Source organism: Scyliorhinus canicula, chromosome 4, assembly GCF_902713615.1.
Source record: "Scyliorhinus canicula chromosome 4, sScyCan1.1, whole genome shotgun sequence".
Lineage (NCBI taxonomy): Eukaryota > Metazoa > Chordata > Chondrichthyes > Carcharhiniformes > Scyliorhinidae > Scyliorhinus > Scyliorhinus canicula.
The window spans coordinates 83986165-84000368 of record NC_052149.1 but is presented as its reverse complement, the minus strand read 5'-3'; positions in this window follow the sequence as shown (position 1 = coordinate 84000368).

The following is a 14204-nucleotide window of genomic DNA, read 5'->3' as shown; positions in this document are numbered from 1 at the left end:
GTCCAATGTCTATATAATATTATATTTTCAGAAGGGATCATTGAAAGATAATTAGGAATGGGAATCCTGGCTGATTTACTCCTCCCTAAGCTAAGGAGCTGAGAATTCTTCTGTTGGCCCTACTGCCTGCCTATGGCAGTTAACTCATGGGATCTGCATTTGGACTCTGGAAGGAGCTCTTCAGGCACAGAAGGTGATAAAGGAGGACTCTTACGATAACCTTCCCTATGGTCGACAGCAGGGAAATTCCTTATTTCAGCAGGACTTAGCACCTTTTTTGAAAATGGTCCCGATTACAGCATCTCTGAGGTCTCCTGGTATGTTCTTCTCCTTCCAAATAAGGGAAATAAGATAATAGGCGGGATTCTCCGACCCTCCGCCGGGTCAGAGAATCGCCGGGAGGCGGCGTGAATCCCGTCCCCGCCGGCTGCCGAATTCTCCGGCACCGGGGTTTTGGCGGGGGCGGAATCGCGGCGCGCTGGTGTGCCACAGTAGCCTGGCCCACGATCGGGGCCAACCGATCCGCAGGCGGGCCTGTGCCGTGGGGGCACTCCTTCCCTCTGTACTGGCCGATGTCAACCTCCGCCATGGCCGGTGTGGAGAGGAAACCCCCTGCACATGCGCCAACTCCTGCCGGCCGGCGGAGGCCCTATGGCGCTGGTTGGCATGGCGCCAAGCCCTTCCGTGCCGGCTGGCACGCTCCAAACACTCTGGTGCCGGCCTAGCCCCTGAAGGTGCAGAGGATCCCGCACCTTCGGGGTGGCCCGATGCCATTGTGTCTCGCCCCGCCTGTTCGCGGAGAATCCCGCCCAATGTATTTGTACCAGTCGTGCATCTCCACCCTGTTGTAGTGTTCAGTGGGGATTCTATCTGCTCCAGATGCCTTGTTGTTCTGTGCCAGTGTTTCCAGAATTTTCTGTTTTTATTTCAGATTTCCTCAGCGGGATTCTCTCAGCCCAGGGCCGCGCCGGAGAATCGCTGCGACTGCTGCGAATCGCGCCAGCCGCCCCGATGCCGGGATGCGATTCTCCACAGAGTAGAGAATTGGCGCCATTGTCGCCAGCGCTGTTGGCGCGGCGCCGGCTGGGAACCGCTCTATGGGGCCCCTCCGGCGATTCTCCGCCAGAACGGGCTGAGCGGCCATACCGAAGAACCGGAGTCCCACCGGCGCCATTCTAACCAGCTCTTAGCCGGCGGGACCTCGGCGTGGAAGGGTCCGGGGGCGGCCTGTTGGGGGGGGGGGGGGGGGGGGGGGGGGGGTCAGACCCCGGGGAGTCTTCTACTGTGACCTAGGGGCCCACCGATCGGCGGGCCGGCCTCTCGGGCTGGGGGCCTCCTTTCTTCCGCGCCGGCCCCTGTAGCCCTATGCCATCTTGCCTCGGGGCAAGCGCGCGTTGGTGCCGGTGCCACTGTGCGTGTGCGCATTGGCGCTGTGGTGATATGCATCACTGTAGATACACAAGGGATTAATGTAAATACACGTAGACTAGCTAGACACTAGAGGGAGCACCAGAGACACGACACACAGACATTCAATCAATAGGTCAGTAAGATAGGACACGACCAATGGGCAGTCATGATACACATAGAGGTGACACTACCACAGGAGGGCATTACACCAACCCATATAAAAAGGACACAGCACACATGATCTTCCTCTTTCCAGTGGAGACACTCAGTGAGTACAGACACAGGGTTGATTGAACATCACACCCACCACGCGGATTGTAGCAGACTGGTTAGATAGTCTGAGTAGCTATAGAAGGATTAACAGTAGAGTCGAATCCAAGTAGGAGAATGGTTAACAGTAATAAACGTGTTGAAGCTATCTCCAAGTCTGAACCTTCCTTTGTCAGAGTGCACATCAAGGAAGCAGCTTATGCTACGTCAAGAGCATAACAAAACATGGTACTAGTGAGTGACTATTTCAATCCATATAGTTACAACTCAGCAAACAGTGACAACCAGCAACAACTCCCAGGCAAGATGTTTGAGATTCCGGTTCCACAGCGGCTCAGGTGCCACGGCAATCTCAGTGAAAACTGGTGTGCATTCAGGCAAAAGTTTGAGATCTTCCTGGTAGCAGTCGACCTACAAGACGTGGCCGATGCTGAAAAGACCATCGCCGGTGCCAGAGCAGAAGAAATCTTCAAAACATTCAAGTTCTCCAAAGGGCAAAACAGGAGCGACTTACAGGCAGTCCTGGACAAATTCGAACAATACTGCAAGGAAAACACAAACAAACCAACAGAAAACAGTAAGAAAGGCTTCAATACTCACCACAAGGCCGAGGTCCCGGAGCAGAGAATGACAATTTGGATCGGCGGCCATCTTGAAAAAGGTACCGCACATGCGCAGTTGAGAGAAATGCGCAAAGTAAAGGAGCAGCGAGCTGAGCATGCGCAATCGCTTCCTATGCACTACGTCACACGCTTCGTGACGTCAGAGGCCCCGGAACACACCCACTTAAAGGGGAAATGTCCCGAAACAATAAAAAAAAAGTTTTAAAGCCCTAAAACCTGATTCTTTCACCTGGGACGACAGCACAATGCCTGAAATTCGACCAGTAGCTGCAAGTAACCTCGCAGAACCCTGCAACAAGCAGTTAGCACCGCCCAAAGAGATGATACAGTCCTTGAAGACTATGACTCAGACCTTGAATTCTTCTTTGGACATCGCGAGCCCAATGCCAGCTCCGACACAAAATGTGGTGATATGGTCTTGGAAGACAATGACTCAGATGAAGATTTCACCTTGGGAGGTGGCTACCCCAGTACCAAATCTGAACCGCAACTAGACGCATTGTACATTAACGACCCCGACGACGAGTTCTTCAGATTGGGGAATCTTCAGCCAGGCATATATGACACCCCGACTCGTGAGTGCAGGATTATGCTGCGGCCTGACACCGAGAGACAGAGAGCGGTACAAGCCCACAGAGAGCGGCCTGCTGCCACACAGAGAGTGGTCCACGCACCACGAAGGGTCCTCGACTCCACACAGAGAGTGGTCCACGCACCACGAAGGGTCCCCGACTCCACACAGAGAGTGGTCCACGCACCACGAAGAGTCCCCGACTCCACACAGAAAGACTATGACAGTCTGCCATGCTCCAGTGCACAGCAAGAAGACTATGACAGTCTACCACGCTCCAGTGAACAGCAGGAAGGCTATGACAGGCTGCCACGCTCAAGTGCACAGCAAGAAGACTATACAAGTCTACCACGCTCCAGTGAACAGCAGGAAGGCTATGACAGGCTGCCACGCTCAAGAGCACAGCAAGAAGCTACTGAGGCTGTACCCACTGTATGTGAGAGAAGTGACGACGGCATCCCACTTCCCATACAAGATGTGCAATGTGACAGACCTCAGCTAGAATGTACAGAGGCATTAGACAATCACAGTGAGACCACTGGTGACTCCGGTGACACCACTTTACTTCAAACCTCATTCGCTCGAGACTCTCCACAAGCAAATGCATTCCTGAATGTTTTGACTCCTGACGTGGAGCATCAAGAAACCTCAGCTGACTCCAGTGAACCTGAAATGACTCCGGACGGGGAGCGTCAAGGAGCCAAAACTAACTCAGGTGACACAGACCAGACTCCAGACGGGGAGCATCCACAAGCCAAAGCTGATTCAAGTAAGCCGGATATGACACCAGACCGGGAGCGCTGCAAACTCAGTGACGGCACGCTCAAGGAAACAGCAGATGCCACCAAGCACGCTGACACGAGTAACTGTGTGAAGGACTCATATTATCCACAGAGTGTGGTCCTTGAGCACAGCAAACATGACAACAAAACCAACCAACACAACAGCAACATCCAGAAGCGTACCAAAAGCAACAGCGTCGACAGCAAGCACAACAAAGGCAACACCTATGGCACAATGACTGGTACGACATGGTACAACTCTGCCCATGAGGGACACTGTTACTGCTCAGCTCAGTACAATGACATGCCATGGCAGGGTGATGCATCTTACCAATTCACGTTTGCTGCACTACCAACAGGCAACATGGCTTTCAGGACAGATTGCATACATCGCTACCACAAGCATCGAAAGAAAAAAAAAAGACTCCAAATCAGACAATGAAGTGATTAGACCACTTCTTGGTTCCTTATGCACAGGGACACTGACGGCATTTTTAAAGCAATGCCACCATCAACATCACCACCTCACCAAACAAACAAGAAAGACACTCGACCATAATGATTAATGGATTTTGGACTCATGCATGTGATTTGGACTTATTGTTTACTGATCACTGTTATCTTAACTTGTACATAGCATCATTTATCTACCTGTTTTTGTTCAATTTTCTTTAACAGTGTACAGAAAATCTGTAACACGAAAAAAAGGGGGATGTGGTGATATGCATCACTGTAGATACACAAGGGGCTAATTTAAATGCACGTAGACTAGCTAGACACTAGAGGGAGCACCAGAGACACGACACACAGACATTCAACCAATAGGTCAGTAAGATAGGACACGACCAATGGGCATTCACAATACACACAGAGGTGACACTACCACAGGAGAGCATTACAACAACCCATATAAAAAGGACACAGCACACCTGATCTTCCTCTTTCCAGTGGAGACACTCAGTGAGTACAGACACAGGGTTGATTGAACATCACACCCACCATGTGGATTGTAGCAGACTGGTTAGATAGTCTGTGTAGCTATAGAAGGATTAACAGTAGAGTCGAATCCAAGTAGGAGAATGGTTAACAGTAATAAACGTGTTGAAGCTATCTCCAAGTCTGAATCTTCCTTTGTCAGAGTGCACATCAAGGAAGCAGCTTATGCTACGTTAAGAGCATAACAAAACAGGGGCCGGTGCCACTGTGCATGCACGGGCCCCGTAGCGCCCAGTTGACGCCGGGATCAGCAGCTGGAGTGGCGTGGGTCACTCCAGTGCTGCGCTGGCACCCTGTAGGGGCCAGAATTGCTGATCCTGAGGCCATGTTGACCCCGTCGGGAAACGCAATGACTTTTACGACGGCGCCAACACTTAGCCTCAGGATCAGAGAATCCCGCCCCTGTCTCTGCGGTATCTTGTTCTTGTATCAGTGCCTCTGTGGTTATCAGGAAATCAGATCAGGGATCCCAGTTTCTGATCACAACCCAGCAGTACCTGCTGGAATTGTGCATGATTAGATGTATAGTGAATACAGGATCAGGCTCAGTCTGGTGTAGGCTCAAAAGGGGCTGGCAGCTCACTCCATTTCCTGTGTTTCTGGGAGACTGCAGCCTTTAGTGAGGCAATGTCACAGTTTCTCATGTTCCTCAACCACTCCATTTCATTCTCACTTTTAAGTCTCTCTTTAAAATCCACCTCGTTGGAAGCTTTTGGTCATCCTTACTAACATCTGTTTGTTCCTCTGTGTCAATTATTGATCTGATTAGACTTAACATAGAACATAGAACAGTACAGCACAGAACAGGCCTTTCGGCCCTCAATGTTGTGCCGAGCCATGATCACCCTACTCAAACCCACGTATCCACCCTATACCCGTAACCCAACAACCCCCCCTTAACCTTTTATTAGGACACTATGGGCAATTTAGCATGGCCAATCCACCTAACCCGCACATCTTTGGACTGTGGGAGGAAACCGGAGCACCCGGAGGAAACACACGCACACAGGCGGAGGACGTGCAGACTCCACACAGACAGTGACCCAGCCGGGAATCGAACCTGGGACCCTGGAGCTGTGAAGCATTTATGCTAACCACCATGCTACCCTGCTGCCCCGACTTCTGTTAAGCACTTGGATGGTTTCTTCAGGTGAAGGCATTCCGTAAATGCTAATTGTTGTCTATGTTGTGATGTGATTATGGTGAACATTGTTGGATTTAACATTTATCCATGCCACTTACTTAAAAAAAGGGTCTTGCAAATCGGTGGATTTGAAGATTTTATTTTGAATTTTAAGTGATGTTGTTCCTGACTCTTGAAAAGTGATATTTTTTGAGAAGGCGAGATAGACGGCCACAGACGTGGTGCAGAACAGAACCATGGTGAAACAGATTAAAAGAGAAATGAAGCTATATCAATAAAGATGAAGAAGGCATCCAGAAGATAGAAAAAATCATTAAAAAATAAAATAAAAAAAGCAAAAATGTTGAAAATAGTGGAGAGAGAAAGCTGAGCTTGAAATTATTTTTTTGCAATTTTATTATAACACTGATGTTTAGACGTAATGGCTGCGATTTAACAAAAAAAGAGTCCTGTTTCAGGCGTGTTTACGGGGTATTTATTGACCCCGCTATTAAATGGGACTTTTTTGGGGGTCTCGATGAGGAAAGCCCTGCCGAGGCCACACTTACCTTCATTTCCTACATTGCTGAGCTCAGCTTGTCAGTACAGGAAGAGATCGGCCGCCATTTTGAAATGCTGCCCTGATCTCGACTGCTCACCATGGCCTCCGAATCCCTCCAATGCCCCAACTTACCGATTAGGGGGTGCTCAAGTCCCCCCCCCCCTCACCTCAAAAGGGCAGGGCATCCCTGGACCCGATCCCCGGCATGGGCAACCTGGCACCTGGCCACTGCCAACCTGGCACCCTGTCAGTGCCCCAGCCAGCCTGACAGTGCCACCTGGGCACACTAATAGTGCCAGGGTGGCATCACCATGGTGTCACTGCTAGGGTGCCCAGGTGGCAGGTGCCTAGTGCCAAGGTGCCTTGATGGCATACCAGCATACCACCCTGCCTGACCACGTGGGGGCTTCCGCTCACCTGGGAGACCCCCCCAGTGCCATTACACCTGGTGCACGCCTGTGGAAGCCGACGCTAAACAGCGCCACAACTAGGTCTCCCAGGTGTGGGCGTTCAATCCCATGCCTTGGGATACTCCGCCGTAAATTGGATTGGATTAGATTTGTTTATTGTCACGTGTACCAAGGTACAGTGAAAAGTATTGTTCTGCGGACAGTTCAGACAGATCATTCCATACATGAAAGAAAATACATAGGGCAAACATAAAATACACCAATGTAAATACATAGATATAAGCATTGGGTGAAGCAGACAGGAGTATAGTACTACTCAGTAGAGAAGATGTGAGATCAAATCAGTCCATAAGAGGGTCGTGTAGGGGTCTGGTAACAGCGGGGAAGAAGCTATTTTTGAGTCTGTTCGTGCGTGTTCTCAGACTTGCGTATCTCCTGCCCGATGGAAGAAGTTGGAAGAATGAGTAAGCCGGGTGGGAGGGGTCTTTGATTGTGCTTCCCGCTTTCCCAAGGCAGCGGGAGGTATAGACAGAATCAATGGATGGGAGGCAGGTTCGAGTGATGGACTGGGTGGTGTTCACAACTCTCCAGTTTCTTTCGGTTTTGGGCCGAGCAGTTGCCATACCAGGCTGTGATGCAGCCAGGTAGGATGCTTTCTATGGTGCATTTGTAAAAGTTGGTAAGAGTCAATGTGGACAATGTGGACAAATTTACTTAGTTTTTTGAGAAAGTAAAGGCGCTGTTGTGCTTTCTTGGTCGTAGCGCAATGTGGGTGGACCAGGATCACTTAAATATTCAAATCTGAATCCCAATGAGGATGAAACCCAGACCGTGACATCTCACCAGGCGCTCTGAGTGTTATAAATTAAGTGAGAGGCCTCTCGTGAGATTTAACGGCCTCGTCCCATCACATCACTGAGTCGGGCATGACAAGGCCAAAAGATCGCGCCCAATAGCACAATATGAAATGATTCTTGTTCTGTGAGCAGAAATGTTTTTACCAAAGTGGGGAGCAGAATATCCTGGAGACACAGTCACCATAAGGTCCTGCAGTAACTGAAAGGCTTTATGAGTCTCTGCTCGCTGAATTCAATTTCTGATTCTGCCATTTAGCTTTCACCTTATTCCAATATACTGAACTGTTGGTCCTTGTACATATACACATATTAGTGTCTGGTAAACAAGCTGACTGTGAAGGATGGCTTATTTTTGTTGGTTAAAATATAAATGGTCGGGCAGCACGGTGGCGTAGTGGTTAGCACTGCTGCCTCACAGCGCTGAGGTCCCAGGTTTGATCCCGACTCTGGGTCATTGACCGTGTGGAGTTTGCACATTCTTTCCGTGCTTGTGTGGGTTTCACCCCCACAACCCAAAGATGTGCAGGGTAGGTGGATTGGCCCCACTAAATTGCCCCTTAATTGTAAAAAGTGAATTGGGTGCTCTAAATTTATAAGAAAAAAATATATAACTGGTCAATATGTGAAAAGCTGAACCAGAAATTTTAAGAGCTCTGTGCTAAAGTGGAAACAATGGTTTATTGTAGACATAATCAACTTACCTGGACATTAATAGAAATAGTTGTATCAGCGACATGCACTTTGTTGCTCCCTGGCTCACATTGAATCCACAAGAGACAAGTGGACCTTCTAGGTTCATAGATTAAGAAAGGAAATGTTTTCTCTTTGTTTTCCATGAACATGCTGTTCTGTGTGCGTTCATTGTTAGACATGTTATTTGATAAGTAAGGACACTATGGGCTGCATGTTCCCACCACATTTGCAGAAAATTGATAAGAACTGGGGCATTGAGGCCTGCCACTATGTCCTTGCCACTGTTGTTACTGATGTGTTGGGTATGCTGGGTCTGCGAGGACTGTGTTTACCATAGCAGTGAGAGAGGCAGGCTTCCAACACTTGGAGAAATGCAACTCTATTTTATTGAACTACCAACTGTTAAATATACTTAAAATGTGGGTTGACACTATGCTGAGTTGACTGGAGACCTGAGGCTAACCTAACCAGACTATCGTACTACCACATGGTGGATGTTCGTGTTGTTGCTCACAGGCTCTGGCTATCCCAGAGGCTGGATCCCAAGAGAGCGGGAAAACTAGTGCCCTCTGGCTTTATAGTGGCTGTGTCCTGTCTGGTGATTGGCTGCTGTGTTCTGTGTGTTCATTGGTCATCCTGTGTGTCAATCAATGTCTGTATGTGCACCATCATATACCTGTGTGTATATTATGACAGTTACTGCCAGGAATCGACCTACTCCTCTACCGTGCCTCCACCAGGAAGGCTCGCTGACTACTCCTTGATTACCTATTCACTTAAATAATGAAAGGGACGCTGGGCCCTGGGACCTGACCTGAATCCCTGGCTTACAGTTTTACCATCCCAATTCCAGGGACCACATGGCAATAGGCACTGATCATCGAACTCTTCGATGTTTTGGAGGGAAGTAGTTACCTTTGCCATGAAAGGAGAAAATGCTGGAAAATCTCAGCAGGTCTGGCAGCATCTCTGGAGAGAGAACAGAGCTATCATTTCGAGTTGGGTGAACTCTTCGTCAGAGGTAGAGAGAATTGGAAAGAGGATTTATGCTGTTTTTGGGGGGTGCGGCGGGGGTCGGCTGAATGGAAGGGGATGTTGGTAGAGCAGTCAGAGCAATTCACATCTTTGTCAATCTCTCCTTAGCCATTACCTATCACTGGCCCTCTATCCAGCCCTTAGTGCTCCACCACTTTCGTATAAATCTCATCCTATTTCTGAGTTAGTTTGGTTCTCTCTCCACAGATGCTGTCAGGCCTGTTGAGACTTTCCAGCATTTTCTGTTTTTGTTTCAGATTCCAACATCAGCTTTTATTTTAGTAGTTACCTCTGCTCTCTTCAGTCCCTCTACCCTGTCTGATAGTCCCATAGCTCACCTGGTCTCTTCCCAGAATTCTTCCAGGCTCTTTTCATCTCTTCCCATTACTCTTAAAGGTGCTGCACTGCTGCTTGATTTCCTCGACATGGTGACGGGTTCCTGCTGTATAAAGAATAAAGAACAAAGAAAATTACAGCACAGGAACAGGCCCTTCGGCCCTCCCAGCCTGCGCCGATCCAGATCCTTTATCTAAACCTGTCTCCTATTTTCCAAGGATCTACTTCTCTCTGTTCCCCGCCCGTTCGTATATCTGTCCAGATGCATCTTAAATGATGCTATCGTGCCCGCCTCTACCACCTCCACTGGCAAAGCGTTCCAGGCACCCACCACCCTCTGCGTAAATAACTTTCCACACACATCTCCCTTAAACTTTCCACCTCTCACCTTGAAATCGTGACCGCTTGTAATTGACACCCCCATTCTTGGAAAAAGCTTGTTGCTATCCACCCTGTCCATACCCCTCATAATTTTGTAGACCTCAAAGAGGTCCCCCTCAACCTCCGTCTTTCCAACGAAAACCATCCTAATCTACTCAACCTTTCTTCATAGCTAGCACCCTCCATACCAGGCAACATCCTGGTGAACCTCCTCTGCACCTTCTCTAAAGCATCCACATCCTTCTGGTAATGTGGCGACCAGAACTGCACACAGTATTCCAAATATGGCCTAACCAAAGTCCTATACAACTGTAACATTACCTGCCAACTCTTGTACTCAATACCCCGTCCGATGAAGGCAAGCATGCTGTATGCCTTCTTGACCACTCTATCAACCTGCGTTGCCACTTTCAGGGTACAATGGACCTGAACTCCCAGATCTCTCTGTACATCAATTTTCTCCAAGACTCTTCCATTGACCATATAGTCCGCTCTTTAATTAGATCTTCCAAAATGCATCACCTCGCGTTTGCCTGGATTGAACTCCATCTGCCATTTCTCTGCCCAACTCTCCAATCTATTTATATTTTGCTGTATTCTCTGACAGTCCTCCTCGCTATCTGCAACTCCACCAATCTTAGTATCATCTGCAAACTTGCTCATCAGACCACCTTCCTCCAGATCATTTATGTATATTATGTATGGTGTGGAATCCATCAGGAGACCGGCCGCCTTACAGAGTTAATGAACTCCCCGATCCAGAAAAAGGGATTACGCTCACTGCAGGGTTTGGCTCGCAGGCAGAAATTCCACCTGCCCTGCCTCTGCTAGCAACCTTGGCCTGGAGACAAGTTCAGCCTTACAGGTATTTAAACAGCATAGAGACAGACTGTATTACTTAGAATGGTTGATAGGTGTAGAAAATGTAAACAAGCTGTATTATAGAGTATCAGAAATCTAATGAAGGGTCATATCCAAAACGTTAACCAACTTTTTCTTTCAAACGCTGATTGACGCTGAGTGTTGTACTTCCAGTATCGTTTACTTCTATTTCAGATTCCCAGCATTTTTAGCTTTCTTGCTCTCCTCACGTTATTGATGGAAAACACAGGAAAGCTGTTCTCCAGGGTGCTCTTCAGGGTTCTACTAGTTTATTCATGTATTCCTAAATGTTTGCAGCTATTGAAAAGGACATTTATTGTGCAATATAGATGGTCAAAGTAGTCCTTCCTCGCCTTTACTCTGGAAACCTGGGAGAGAATCAAACTGAGTGAAATGTGAGGCCTTTTACAATTGAATCCGACTTCCATAGTTAGCCATTCAAAAGCATTACTGCCTCGACATCTCAAATTCCATATTCTCTGCAACGTCTGTACTTAATAATATCACAATAAGAGAATGTCATGGCATACTCTTGCCTTCCTCTGAACAAGCCATTGTCACAGGATTACATGTCTCTTGACTCTACCTGATGTGATTACTTGAAGATTTAATTAATTCCTAGCTGGGCTACAACTTCAGAGTATTTCATTGAGGCATGTGTAGAGGAAAATAACGAAAAGAATATTTAGTGCTGTAATAATACTGCAGGATGCCTTCCTAATCTGGTTATTCTGCTAAATTCATAGTGTAATACATCCGATAAGCGCTTGTCCAACCTGAAGTGATGTTCGGGAATCAAAGCCCCAATCCTACTATTATATTAATATTGAAATTCATTGCTCCGGCTACGGGTTTCATATTAGCATAAGACCACCATCGATGTAGTTTGTAAGGATATCAGTGTGCTCTGGCATCAACACCTGAACAGCTTTCTCAATGAATCAATTCTTCCTGGAACATATACGCCTGGAATGGCTGAAACAAATATAACAGGTCAATGACAAAAAGACAGATGGCTGGATTCTCCATTCCTGAGACTCAGAGTTGATGCTGGCGCAGGATTCGTGGAGTTCTACGACAGCAAGACCGGCAGCACACCTGGACCATGTGGCACACAATCGATTCCTGTGAGAAACGGTGCCGGATTCGCCAGATTCGCGATTGACACTCAGGAGGCTGACAAGCTGCAGCCGCCATATACACACTGCACTTCCCACACACACCATCCCAGCCAACAAGATGGCAGCGAGGAGAGTGGCCCCAAGATTAACCAAATGCGAGTTGGAGACCCTCCTGGATGCAATGGATGAGAGACGGTTGACCCTGTACCCTGGCCCGAGATGGAGGCTGCCAGCCGCAACTGTCCGCCGTGCTTGGACGCAGGTGGCAGAGTCATTCAGCACCACCAGCAACACCGTCTGGACCGGCCAGCAGTGCTGGAAACAAACTGCACAACCTCCTCAGGGCGGCCAGGATGAGTAGGTAGCACTGTGCCCTGGCACCAAACCCCATCCCACACACCCGTAACCCGATGACCCCCCCCCCCACCTGGAGGGCAGCCGATCCCCCACCCTGTAACACATGCTGGCACACATATGGGCCGCCATGGCCCGGTGCCTTGGCCACTGAAGCTACCAGGTAACCATCCGCTGGGCTGCATGCAACAGAGTATAACCCCGGGAGTGGGAGAAAACTGGGGGGGACCCGCGGCCCCTCACCGCAGCTGAGCAGATGACCCTGGACCAGGCCGGCGGCCCGGAGGAAAGGGAGGTCGCTGGGGTGGGTGGAGGTCGGCTGTGGACAAGAAAGTGTGACCCTGCTGATTCCCGCTTGGGTCACTGTCTGTGTGGAGTCTGCACGCTCTCCTCGTGTCTGCATGAGATTCCTCCGGGCGCTCCGGTTTCCTCCCACAAGTCCCTAAAGATGTACAACTAGGTAATTTGGAGATTCTGAATTCTCCCTCAGCGTACCCAAACAGGTGTCGGGAGTGTGGTGACTAGGGGATTTTCACAGTAACTTCATTGCAGTGTTAATGTAAGCTTACTTGTGACAATAAAGATTTTTTTTTAAAAAATCTAGTGGAGCAGTCCTTCACACACCTAGTGGATGAACCCTTGGGGCTTTACAGAGATAGAAAGTGGGGAAACCTGGGAGAAAAAAGGCTAAAGGCTTTCACATAGGGCCTCAGGTGCACTCCTTCTCCACCTGGCTAAGGAACCATATATATATACTTTTCAAACTTATCTTTCTGGATCTTTCCTAGCCTTGACTGATGTTCCCGCAGACAATCCATTCCAGCTTCCTCTTTCCTCAGGTTAAAGTCACAATTTGGAACCTGATATATTATTGGTGTATGATCTGCCTATTTAAAGAGGACCCTGACATTGCAATCAGCTGGATCAAGGTGAGAAAGGAGTTAAGTCCGCTGCCTCTTTTTAACTAGGTGAGGAGGCTGGAGGACCGGGGGGGGTTGCGTGTTGCATGTTAAAATTAAGATTATTATGTCTGTTCTTCAGCTTGTTTCATTTCTGCATCATAATGGCTGTTAGTATTTACATTAAACAGTGACCACCTTTTGGAAGTGCTTTGTTGACCATGAAGTGCTTCGGGACATCCTGAGGTTGTGAAATATGTTACATAAATGCAAAATCCTTCTTCCATGCAATGATAAAATGTGGTGACTTGCTGTTAGTAATTTGCACTATCGGCTGGACAGAAGCTCATCTCACTCCAACTTGTTCTTCCTTTCACCTTGTGATTGGATGCTGCAGTACATGACTCAGAAAGATCAGGCGCAATGTTGGATACTTTAAATTGTGGAATCTGTGATAAAGATGTGCCTTCAAGGACATTTACAGTCTTGCGTCTTGCTAAATGTAATTGGGTTAAAGCTGAGCAAAAAGACTTGTGGGCAGGATTCGAGCATTTTTGCAATAATGTAGTTTATGTGGTGCTTGAAGAATGTTGTCACCATTCCAAAGACATGCCATGTCTATCGTATCCTATTACAGGCAGGACATAATTTCATGATGTACCTGCAGAACAGAGCAAGAACAATCAAAGTAAAATGAGTATACAATGAATGGTGTAAAATGTTCTTGGCATCACTCCAGCTTTAGCCTGGCAATGCGCATTTGACGATCCGGCTGCCACAAATATGATGCAGTGGCATCGGTTCCACTGGCAGCTGTCAAAAAATTGATCAACAGCATATTTATAATGGAATAAGTGAGTCTGCTCATGAACAAGCCTTAGCTTAGTCGGCCTTATGAA